General features: G+C 40.3%; 1 protein-coding gene and 8 non-coding genes across 9 annotated transcripts in view; 6 read left to right on the top strand and 3 right to left on the bottom strand.

The window, feature by feature from the left end:
• Positions 1–12,684, bottom strand: part of LOC100537530 (uncharacterized) — an 858,077-nt gene that overhangs the window by 581,776 nt on the left and 263,617 nt on the right. The window lies entirely within an intron of this gene.
• Positions 5,063–5,135, top strand: trnav-aac (transfer RNA valine (anticodon AAC)). Its single transcript has one exon. It is a non-coding gene; the product is annotated as a tRNA-Val (tRNA).
• trnav-uac (transfer RNA valine (anticodon UAC)) lies at positions 5,242–5,314 on the top strand. Its single transcript has one exon. It is a non-coding gene; the product is annotated as a tRNA-Val (tRNA).
• Positions 6,398–6,480, bottom strand: trnal-cag (transfer RNA leucine (anticodon CAG)). The gene has a single exon. It is a non-coding gene; the product is annotated as a tRNA-Leu (tRNA).
• On the top strand, positions 7,811–7,883 carry trnav-aac (transfer RNA valine (anticodon AAC)). The gene has a single exon. It is a non-coding gene; the product is annotated as a tRNA-Val (tRNA).
• Positions 7,990–8,062, top strand: trnav-uac (transfer RNA valine (anticodon UAC)). Its single transcript has one exon. It is a non-coding gene; the product is annotated as a tRNA-Val (tRNA).
• trnal-cag (transfer RNA leucine (anticodon CAG)) lies at positions 9,146–9,228 on the bottom strand. The gene has a single exon. It is a non-coding gene; the product is annotated as a tRNA-Leu (tRNA).
• Positions 10,557–10,629, top strand: trnav-aac (transfer RNA valine (anticodon AAC)). The gene has a single exon. It is a non-coding gene; the product is annotated as a tRNA-Val (tRNA).
• trnav-uac (transfer RNA valine (anticodon UAC)) lies at positions 10,736–10,808 on the top strand. The gene has a single exon. It is a non-coding gene; the product is annotated as a tRNA-Val (tRNA).

The raw sequence follows: 12,684 nt of genomic DNA, 5'->3' as shown, positions 1-12,684 counted from the left end.
GAAAGGGGGGAAGAAAAAAAAAGAAGAAGAGGGGAAAAAAACGAAGAAAGGAAAGTGTGACTATTAAGCTTCCCTGCACCTGCTTTATGTCACGCATAGTGATACTGTTTTGAGTTAAAACAACGCAATTTGAATTACATTGATTTCTATTGCAGGTGCTCACCAAGACCGGGGTTCGAATCCAGCTAAAGACGCTTTATTGTTATTGGTTTATTATTACTCAATAAACTGTTTGAATGTGTAATGCTCCAAGGTAAATAAAATATGCCTAAGCACTTTATTCTTGTGTTTTTTGACATTCTTTAATGAAAATTAAAGCATACCAACTTGAATGAATCATTATTTAGTAGTTGTTGTAGCATTGTTAGGCTTATGGTTATTTTTGTTCTGTATTTTGATGTACAAATGATCTATAGAAATGTCATAGAGTATATAGTGTACACACACACACATATATACATATATATATATATATATATATATATGTGTGTGTGTGTGTGTGTGTGTGTGTGTGTGTGTGTGTATATAGTGTGCATAGTGTATATGGAATTAAAAGTCAAGTAGTCAGTTATTTATATATGCATTATTTATCTAACAATTGTCAACAGAACATTAATGAATATAGAGTAGAAAATGTAAAAATAATAAATTAGTTATTAATAATACAGTATTAACAATATGAATAAACAATGTTAATAAAAAGTTAAATACAAACAGAAACCGACACAAAGTGGACTTAAAAGTCAAGGATCAGTCATTTATTAATGCAATATTTATTTAACAATGGTAAACAAAACAGTAATGAACATGGAAATAAAAATCTAAAAAATTAAATGTTAAATATTAACAGAATAAATACAAAATTAACAAATTAAATAAAATGTTAAATAAATTTAGAAACCAAAACAATAAGTGAAATAGAATAAATTTAACTATTATGGTTGTAACCTGTATACACTTTATACATACACACACACACATATAAATGATAAATAAGTTAAATAAAATGTCAACAAAATAAATAAACTATTTAAATAAAAAGTGCAATAAAACAGAATCAAACAAGGCAATTGAAGAACTATTATGGTTATAAAGTGTATAAACTATAGACATACACATAAATAATAAACAGTTAAATAAAATGTTAACAAAATAAATTATTTTTATAAAATGTGAAATAAAATAGAAACCAACAAGTGAAATAGTATAAATTGAAGAACTATTATGGTAGTAAACTTTATACACTCTGTACACACACACACACACACACACACACACACACACACACACACACACACACACACATGTACACACTCTCACTAACACACTCACTCTTGTACATGCTCTCTCTCACATACACCTACATTCTATCTCATTTCAATCAGAATGACTTTTTTAGCATAATTGGAAATGATACAATGTTGCCAACACAAACACATAGACATCTCACAGACACATGTACATGCTCTCACTTACAAATATAAGCCCTCTCTCTCACACACACACACACACTTCTACATGCTCTCTCATGAACATGTACTGGCTCTCTCTCTTACACACACTACTACATGCTGTCTTTCACTCACACACACACACACATATGTGTTATACACATATGTGTTATACACACAAAAGATATATAATGATACTTATGATACTTATTTATATAATTTTATGTGCTCATTAGGCTTACGATAGGTGGTTGCATTATTATTTGGTCATGAAGGTATTAATTGTTTTAAATAGTTTTTTAGCTAATAATGTTTGTGATGTCATACATGCTACAAAAGGCTTTTTAAGCTGACAAGACGTGGAGCAACCATGACCAGAGCGTTTCAGAGAGAAGGTGTCTCTCAAAATGCAGTGGCCCAGCTCGCTGCAATTGCAGAGCTGTACTTTGCTAACAGGGACCAATTTAACAGAATCAGCTTCACACCAGGAAAATTAACAGAGTTTGCTCAAAAGGGTTGAGAGCTCATTTTTGGAGACTTTTGCATAAAGGTTGTATCAATGAAAAGGAAGAGTTCACTTTTGTCTTTTTATCTGAATAAGTGATTAGAGTAGATTTGCTGTCTCACTTATTGTTAAGGCCATATTTATTGTATGTTTCTTTGTTCAATAATGCTCCTGTTTACTGTTGCTAAAATGTAGAAGCAAAAACCTACAGCACAATAAGCTTAGCTTATACAGTTGAAGTCAGAATTATTAGCCCCCTTTTGATTTTTTTTCCCTTTTTTAAATATTTCCCAAATGATGTTTAACAGAGCAAGGAAATTTTCACAGCATGTCTGATAATATTTTTTCTTCTGGAGAAAGTATTATTTGTTTTATTATGGCAAGAATAAAAGCAGGTTAAAAAAATTTTAAAGCCATTTTTGGGACAAAATTATTAGCCTCTTTAAGCTATTTTTTCGATAGTCTTCAGAACAAACCATCATTATACAATAACTTGCCTAATTACCCTAACCTGCCTAGTTCACCCTATTAACTTAGTTAAGCCTTTAAATGTCACTTTAAGCTGTATAGAAGTGTCTTGAAGAGTATCAAGTAAAATATTATTTACTGTCATTATGGCAAAGATAAAATAAATAAGTTATTAGAAATGGGTTTTTAAAACTATTATGCTTGGAAATGTGCTGAAACAATCTCCCCTCCATTACACAGAAATTGGGGGAAAAAATAAACAGGGGCGCTAATAATACAGGGGGGCTAATAATTCTGACTTCAACTGTAATGCCAAAGGGAAAAAAAATATTGACATCGGATGAAAATTTTTTAAATTCCGACTAAATTAATTAATTTTCTTTTCAGCTTAATCCCTTTATTAATCTGGGGTTGCCACAATGGAATGAACCACCAGCTTATCCAGCAACATCCATGTTTTACACAGCAGATGCCCTTCCAGCTGCAATGCATCACTGGGAAACATCCAAGCACACACATATTTGAGCCTACTCAATTTACCTGTACCACATGTCTTTGGACTTGTGGAGGGAACCGGAGCACCCAGAGGACACCCACGCGAACACAGGGAGAACATGCAAACTCCACACAGAAATCCCACCTGACCTAGCTGAGGCTCGAACCAACGACCTTCTTACTGTGAGGTGAACATTCTACCCTCTGCGGCACCACATTGCTCGCCATTTGAATTGTTTTTCTAAAATTAGTTTTTTTTTCAGCCTACTGTTTGAAAGACAATGAAAAAAATATTTGCCACAAAAAAAGTTTAATTGCAGAACTGAGACTTAAAAAAATATTCATTTAAAAAAAAAATGTATATGGTGGCTGCATGGTGGTGCAGTGGGTAGCATGTTTGCCTCACAGCAAGGAGGTCACTAGTTTGAGCCTCGGCTGGGTCAGTTGGTGTTTCTGTGCTGATTATCTCCCGATGTTTGTGTGGGTTTCCTCTGGGTGCTCTGGTTTCCCTGACAAGTCCAAAAACGTGGTACAGGGGAATTGGGTAGGCTAATTTGTATGTAGTGTATGAGTGTGTGAATGAGTATATATGGTTGTTTTCCAGTGATGGGTTGCAGCTGGAAGGGCATCTGCTGCATAAAACATATGCTGAATATGTTGGTAGTTCATTCTGCTTTGGCGACCCCTGATTAATAAAGGGACTAAGCTGAAAAAAATGAATGAATATATGTTATATGGAAATTAAAGGTTTTGCATCTGAACTCTTCAAATGTAACAATTGTTTTTAGTTGTCCTGAAGTAAATGTTTTCCTCAGCTTAATTATCTGGGCTGTTTATTTTGTTTTTTGACAGCAATACATTAAAAGCAGTTGGACGAACTAATGACTCTGGTATTTATTTTTATGTTCTTGTATGTGTGGTGCTGTTGTGTGTCTTCAAATACTTGCATCAGTGTTGCTACTACCTGTCTGTTGACTATCTGCTGAACATTTACAGAATAGTAACCATGCTGTCTGTGATGTTGGCTCCTTACAGTCATTCACCAGCATTTCTTAATTTTTCACTTCATATTGATGGGCCTAGTGTGACAACAGATGAGCAGATAAATGTAACTTGAAGTAAACTAACTGTCTACTGAAAGTTGGGTTAAATGTAACGAATAGTTGGTTGAAGACTTTTGCAAATGCATGCCTGAAATTTTAACCTAACCCTAACTTTATATTTGTTTAAAGTTAATTTTAAATTATGTTGTGTTGCTTCTTATAGGCATCTGAATGTTTACTAAGTCTATTGATAATCTGATTAACAACTACATGCAGACAATGACAACAAAAAAATCTTGATGGTAAATTTTCTGAAAACTTCTTTAAGATTTGTTGCATATCTACTAATACACTGTAATACACTACAACCTAATTTGGTAGCATGTAACTTATCAAAAGTTTAATAAATGTTTAGGATTTGTTGCATATCTACTAATACTCTGTTGAACATCTGTTGAAGATTTGTTACATATCTACTGATAGATTGTTGACCATCTAGAACTTATTTTGGTAACACAACTTACTAAAAGTTTAATAAATGTTTACGTGTTGTAAAAATTGTAATGATTGCCTAAGAACATTTAAAAGACAATCTACAGATACTACCCAGATGAGAGTAAACAGATAAGAACTTGAAAAGTAACTTATGGTCAACAGACTATCTAAAGGGGGACCATCAAAATAAAGTGTTACCATTAAGAGAAGATTGTATCCTGGCACAAACATAGAAGATGGAACAAGGTTTGTAAAAAACAGATTTCCAGAAGAGATGGTCTTCTTACCATACAGTACCAAAATCGAGACGGCTGAAGGGCCACAGCACTTTAGAGTCATGCACACCAATCAGGTAAAAACCTGTCGACTACGCATGAGCTCAGACCATGTGATGAAGGAATGCCCAGAATTCAGGTGCTTCAAATGTGACGAAAGGGGACATTTCGCTAGGACCTGTACAGCTGTGTTGGGCCCGGATTGTAAATTGGCCCTAATACCTGCAGGGAGCTTGTCACGCTGAGTTGGCTTTGTCCGCTTGATTGACAAACGCGTACACCTTGTTTTATCCTTGCACGCCTAACTTCGCTGGAGAAAGCGCTTGTGGGGTTTCTGTAGTGTAGTGGTCATCACGTTCGCCTAACACGCGAAAGGTCCTCGGTTCGAAACCGAGCAGAAACAGTGCTCTTCTTTTGGCGAGAAAATAATAGCATCCACTGCCGCACCAGCAATGATCGTCAACAGGCACCCAATCAAAAAGGGTTATCTGCTAGTTGTACTTCTGAAGGTTTCCATAGTGTAGTGGTTATCATGTTCGCCTTACACGTGAAAGGTCCCCAGTTCGAAACTGGGTGGAAGCAACCTCTGTCTTTTACGACAATTGTCAAATCAGGCTTCTGTTGAGTATTGATGTTCACTGAAAACATTCTTTCTGCAGAGCGTTGTGAGGCTAGAAGTTTGAATTCAACTCAGTGTTTACCTCCCCTCGCGGTGTCGCAAACTTGCGTAGAATCTGATTTCTTTTAGCTTTGTGTTATGCATGAGCAGGTGGCCAGTGCGTTTGCTGGCCCTCCACGATGCGGACCGTACAAGACAGCTCTATAAAAAAAGACTACAAATACTTGAAGCACCACTGGCCTATTGGTTTCCGTAGTGTAGTGTTTATCATGTTTGCATTACACGCTAAAGGTCTCCTGTTTGAAACTGGGCCGAAGCATACAATTAGTGGACACTTTTGTTCAAAGCGACATACAATAGTGGAGGTATTTAGCGATTCAACAAGACGAGGCAATGCATACGAAAAAGGGCTATATATTCCAAGTAATTTGTTTGTGCTCAGGGAATTTAGTGCTGGAGTAGGAGTGTCGTTTTCTTTAGAGAGAGGGATATTCACCGGGGTTCATGTGTACTCTGAAGAGATGGGTGTTAGCTGTCGTTTGAAGGAGACCAGTGTATCCGTAATCCGAGTGGGAATGGCAAAGTGATTCCACCAGCGTAGAACATTGAATGAAAACATTGTGGAAAGTGACTTTCAGTCTCTCTGCGATGGCACCACAAGACAGTGCTCTCACCCTAACCGGAGGCTCCTGTGGTTATCACGATGGCTTTACAAGCGGAGGGTCTCCTGTTAGAAACTGAGCGGAAACATTCAGATTTGCCTTTACGCACATTCTCAATTGGCTCTCTGCTCACTGGTTGATGCACGATACAAGGTCGTGGATCTGTCAAATGTCATGACTTGACGTTGTACGAGGATTTGACGAAAAAATGCCCTGCAAACCTTAAAAATCAACACCATCCCAGGACAATTCTTTTGATCCCCTTTCGGTGCACTTGCATTAAAGCCCGCGTGATGCGGCGCTTTGTCAGTGTTACTGTATCATTCGGACATGGTGGCAGGGAGTTAAAGACTTCAGCGAGAGCACATAGCTACAGGCTCGGTTTGTCAGAAGTGGGATTCGAACCCACGCCTCCAGGGGAGACTGCGACCTGAACGCAGCACCTTAGACCGCTCGGCCATCCTGACATGCGAGTTTGGCAGGAGCTGTCTCCTGGGAGCCACACCGCAGTACCGTGACATGGAATCTGGTGTTTCACAGCTTGCCCAGCTCCGGCTGTCCACCTCATTGGCGCAGCAGGCAGCTAAGCTGTGCTCGGCTCCTGGGGCTGTGCCTAGTTTCAATAGCCAACACTAGACAGCTGTCATTGCTTACGACCACACCACCCTGAGGGCGCTATAGAGCAAACAGGAAGTGAGTTGGCAGCAGTGAGGAGAGAAAGGCTCTCCCCATTTTGCTTGTCTACCTTTTTGTTTATTGACCTTGAGTGGTTTGTTTGTTTGTTTTATTTTTGTCTTTAAAAACCACCTAACAGCAGCATTTTGCTGACTGAAGGGTGGTTATGTTGTGTTTTTTATTTTTAATCATGGACAGATTACCCGGCAACGACACGGAAATGGAGGGACTTGCACGAAAGGATAAAGAAAATGGGCTGGATAATAGACGAAGAGATAAAAAAAAATGGACTTGACAGCAGACAAAGAGATAAATAAAATGAAGAGCCCGGCCAACGAAGAGGTGAAAAAGGTAAGGATAAGCAAGAGATACAAAGAAGAGTGTGCACAAAGGAAGCAACGGTAACTGTAGAAGTAGAAAATGTAAAAGATGCAAGAAGGTTTGATATAATCAAAGCAGTCACGGAGCTGATTGGAGAAGGAAGAATTCTGGCGGTGAGACCCAAACAAACAAGGGAGTATGAAGTAACAATGGAGACTGAAGATGACACCGAAATTTTAATAGACAATGGATTGACAATTAAAGGAGTGAAATCTGAAGTACGGAGGTTACAAAACAGAGACTATGTTGTTTCGTTCAAGCATCTGCCTGTTTACCTAGCTGATGAATAAATTTTAAGCAAGCTAGAGGGATGGGGAGTTTTCCCCATGTCTAAAACTAAAAGAAGACTGTATCCAGGCACAAGCATAGAAGATGGAACAAGGTTTGTAAAAAACAGATTTCCAGAAGAGACGGTCTCCCTACCATACAGTACCAAAATCGAGACGGCTGAAGGGGCACAGCACTTAAGAGTCATGCACACCAATCAGGTAAAAACCTGTCGACTACGCATGAGCTCAGACCATGTGATGAAGGAATGCCCAGAATTCAGGTGCTTCAAATGTGACGAAAGGGGACATTTCGCTAGGACCTGTACAGCTGTGTTGGGCCCGGATTGTAAATTGGCCCTAATACCTGCAGGGAGCTTGTCACGCTGAGTTGGCTTTGTCCGCTTGATAGACAAACGCGTACACCTTGTTTTATCCTTGCACGCCTAACTTCGCTGGTGAAAGCCCTTGTGGGGTTTCTGTAGTGTAGTGGTCATCACGTTCGCCTAACACGCGAAAGGTCCTCGGTTCGAAACCGAGCAGAAACAGTGCTCTTCTTTTGGCGAGAAAATAATAGCATCCACTGCCGCACCAGCAATGATCGTCAACAGGCATCCAATCAAAAAGGGTTATCTGCTAGTTGTATTTCTGAAGGTTTCCATAGTGTAGTGGTTATCACGTTTGCCTTACACGCGAAAGGTCCCCAGTTCGAAACTGGGTGGAAACAACCTCTGGCTTTTACGACAATTGTCAAATCAGGCTTCTGTTGAGTACTGACGTTCACTGAAAACATTCTTTCTGCAGAGCGTTGTGAGGCTAGAAGTTTGAATTCAACTCAGTGTTTACCTCCCCTCGCGGTGTCGCAAACTTGCGTAGAATCTGATTTCTTTTAGCTTTGTGTTGTGCATGAGCAGGTGGCCAGTGCGTTTGCTGGCCCTCCACGATGCGGACCGTACAAGACAGCTCTATAAAAAAAGACTATAAATACTTGAAGCACCACTGGCCTATTGGTTTCCGTAGTGTAGTGTTTATCATGTTTGCATTACACGCTAAAGGTCTCCTGTTCGAAACTGGGCCGAAGCATACAATTAGTGGACACTTTTGTTCAAAGCGACATACAATAGTGGAGGTATTTAGCGATTCAACAAGACGAGGCAATGCATACGAAAAAGGGCTATATATTCCAAGTAATTTGTTTGTGCTCAGGGAATTTAGTGCTGGAGTAGGAGTGTCGTTTTCTTTAGAGAGAGGGATATTCACCGGGGTTCGGGTGTACTCTGAAGAGATGGGTGTTAGCTGTCGTTTGAAGGAGACCAGTGTATCCGTAATCCGAGTGGGAATGGCAACGTGATTCCACCAGCGTAGAACATTGAATGAAAACATTGTGGAAAGTGACTTTCAGTCTCTCTGCGATGGCACCACAAGACAGTGCTCTCACCCTAACCGGAGGCTCCTGTGGTTATCACGATGGCTTTACAAGCGGAGGGTCTCCTGTTAGAAACTGAGCGGAAACATTCAGATTTGCTTTTACGCGCATTCTCAATTGGCTCTCTGCTCACTGGATGATGCACGATACAAGGTCGTGGATCTGTCAAATGTCATGACTTGACGTTGTACGAGGATTTGACGAAAAAATGCCCTGCAAACCTTAAAAATCAACACCATCCCAGGACAATTCTTTTGATCCCCTTTCGGTGCACTTGCATTAAAGCCTGCGTGATGCTGCGCTTTGTCAGTGTTACTGTATCATTCGGACATGGTGGCAGGGAGTTAAAGACTTCAGCCAGAGCGCATCGCCACAGGCTCGGTTTGTCAGAAGTGGGATTCGAACCCACAGCTCCAGGGGAGACTGCGACCTGAACGCAGCGCCTAAGACCGCTCGGCCATCCTGACATGCAAGTTTGGCAGGAGCTGTCTCCTGGGAGCCACACCGCACTACCGTGACATGGAATCTGGTGTTTCACAGCTTGCCCAGCTCCAGCTGTCCACCTCATTGGCGCAGCAGGCAGCTAAGCTGTGCTCGGCTCCTGGGGCTGTGCCTAGTTTCAATAGCCAACACTTGACAGCTGTCATTGCTTACGACCACACCACCCTGAGGGCGCTATAGAGCAAACAGGAAGTGAGTTGGCAGCAGTGAGGAGAGAAAGGCTCTCCCCATTTTGCTTGTCTACCTTTTTGTTTATTGACCTTGAGTGGTTTGTTTGTTTGTTTTATTTTTGTCTTTAAAAACCACCTAACAGCAGCATTTTGCTGACTGAAGGGTGGTTATGTTGTGTTTTTTATTTTTAATCATGGACAGATTACCCGGCAATGACACGGAAATGGAGGGACTTGCACGAAAGGATAAAGAAAATGGGCTGGATAATAGACGAAGAGATAAAAAAATGGACTTGACAGCAGACAAAGAGATAAATAAAATGAAGAGCCCGGCCAACGAAGAGGTGAAAAAGGTAAGGATAAGCAAGAGATACAAAGAAGAGTGTGCACAAAGGAAGCAACAGTAACTGTAGAAGTAGAAAATGTAAAAGATGCAAGAAGGTTTGATATAATCAAAGCAGTCACAGAGCTGATTGGAGAAGGAAGAATTCTGGCGGTGAGACCCAAACAAACAAGGGAGTATGAAGTAACAATGGAGACTTAAGATGACACCGAAATTTTAATAGACAATGGAATGACAATTAAAGGAGTGAAATCTGAAGTACGGAGGTTACAAAACAGAGACTATGTTGTTTCGTTCAAGCATCTGCCTGTTTACCTAGCTGATGAAGAAATTTTAAGCAAGCTAGAGGGATGGGGAGTTTTCCCCTTGTCTAAAACTAAAAGAAGTCTGTATCCAGGCACAAGCATAGAAGATGGAACAAGGTTTGCAAAAATCAGATTTCCAGAAGAGACGGTCTCCCTACCATACAGTACCAAAATCGAGACGGCTGAAGGGGCACAGCACTTTAGAGTCATGCACACCAATCAGGTAAAAACCTGTCGACTACGCATGAGCTCAGACCATGTGATGAAGGAATGCCCAGAATTCAGGTGCTTCAAATGTGACGAAAGGGGACATTTCGCTAGGACCTGTACAGCTGTGTTGGGCCCGGATTGTAAATTGGCCCTAATACCTGCAGGGAGCTTGTCACGCTGAGTTGGCTTTGTCCGCTTGATTGACAAACGCGTACACCTTGTTTTATCCTTGCACGCCTAACTTCGCTGGAGAAAGCGCTTGTGGGGTTTCTGTAGTGTAGTGGTCATCACGTTCGCCTAACACGCGAAAGGTCCTCGGTTCGAAACCGAGCAGAAACAGTGCTCTTCTTTTGGCGAGAAAATAATAGCATCCACTGCCTCACCAGCAATGATCGTCAACAGGCACCCAATCAAAAAGGGTTATCTGCTAGTTGTACTTTTGAAGGTTTCCATAGTGTAGTGGTTATCACGTTCGCCTTACACGCGAAAGGTCCCCAGTTCGAAACTGGGTGGAAACAACCTCTGTCTTTTACGACAATTGTCAAATCAGGCTTCTGTTGAGTACTGACGTTCACTGAAAACATTCTTTCTGCAGAGCGTTGTGAGGCTAGAAGTTTGAATTCAACTCAGTGTTTACCTCCCCTCGCGGTGTCGCAAACTTGCGTAGAATCTGATTTCTTTTAGCTTTGTGTTATGCATGAGCAGGTGGCCAGTGCGTTTGCTGGCCCTCCACGATGCGGACCGTACAAGACAGCTCTATAAAAAAAGACTATAAATACTTGAAGCACCACTGGCCTGGATGCACGATACAAGGTCGTGGATCTGTCAAATGTCATGACTTGACGTTGTACGAGGATTTGACGAAAAAATGCCCTGCAAACCTTAAAAATCAACACCATCCCAGGACAATTCTTTTGATCCCCTTTCGGTGCACTTGCATTAAAGCCCGCGTGATGCGGCGCTTTGTCAGTGTTACTGTATCATTCGGACATGGTGGCAGGGAGTTAAAGACTTCAGCCTGAGCGCATCGCCGCAGGCTCGGTTTGTCAGAAGTGGGATTCGAACCCACGCCTCCAGGGGAGACTGCGACCTGAACGCCAGCTGCCGAAGGATAGTCCGACAATATTTCACAAATGTTGAAGATGAGAGCCAATCGGAGCGATACGCTCTAACATTGTAGCCAATCACGTTGCAGCGCTTCAACATTTGCATCCAATCGCTGACCGGAATTCTCAACATTTGACCAATCAGAGTCGAGACAATGTTGAAGCCGGGGGGTAGGAACTGTTCCAAGAATCACCGCTTGGTGTGCAGTCAAACAGGTTAGTCAGATGTCAATCAATTTACTGAACTGAGCCGAAGGTACACGAAGGAATGACACGGTCCTCTGGAGGCGGGTCAGAGGTAAAAAAAAAGTTCATTGACCATCAGTGATATTCAACGAACAGCATCATTCGACAGAGCACAGCATCGTTTTGCTTGCAGTAAAGGATTTTTTCCGATAGTGATTTCTTAAAAAAGGTAGGAAAAACTACACAATTGCACGAATTAATGTTTTAGTGTGTTGTATTTCAAATTTGGATACTTTAATTCAAAACCGTTTAATTTATAGGAGAAAAATGTCTGAAAAATCTCATAAAGCCATGTCAGACGCTCACTGGATTTCACGTCTGAAAAAGTTTGCCAGCACAGGAGTTTGGCCATCAAATGAGGGCAACAGGCCAGCTCCTCAACAAAAAAAGTGGCATGAGATTTATCAAAGGGTGTGTATTTCATTTACATGATATAATGTTTGCTCAAATTTGCTTAACAGAGTAACGTTAACTTGTTAGGCTTCAGTACATTCAGTACAGTATCTGTGTAAAACATGTCATACTTGTTTTTAAATATTAAAGTGTTTTAAATTGCATGTATTTTGAGATTTACTTTGAATAATTTAGTAAGTTTGACCATTTATGAGAGAGATCTGAAAAGGTGGGGGAAGGGATTATGAGTGTACAGTATACAGCATGTGGTTTTAAGGCCTGAAATGTTCCTGTCCAGTTCCTTTGATTCTTCTTTTCGTTTTTGGAGATACAAACTGTACGATTACATATTAGACAAATATTAAACACATTCTAGAAACAGTGGTAAATTAATTTATAGAGCTATTGTGTGCTTTATTAAGGGAGTCATTGAGTAAAAATTCTTGTTTAGTTATAAAAGTTTTTTGTATTGTGTAAAATTATTTATTATATTTTTCATGATTTTTTCAGATTGAGAAATGCCCATTGCAATCTCGTGGGCAGAGGACCTTGCTTGAAGGTGTGCTGAAATGCACATGTGGTTTTCACACTCAAAAGGTACATTTTTGAATCAATATGTGTTTATTTTTATTTACTAGAATGCCTTTCC

This window comes from Danio rerio, chromosome 4, assembly GCF_049306965.1.
Source record: "Danio rerio strain Tuebingen ecotype United States chromosome 4, GRCz12tu, whole genome shotgun sequence".
In the NCBI taxonomy this organism is placed as follows: Eukaryota; Metazoa; Chordata; class Actinopteri; order Cypriniformes; family Danionidae; genus Danio; species Danio rerio.
The sequence above is the reverse complement of the archived record's forward strand: the minus strand, read 5'-3'. Positions and strand labels throughout refer to the sequence as shown.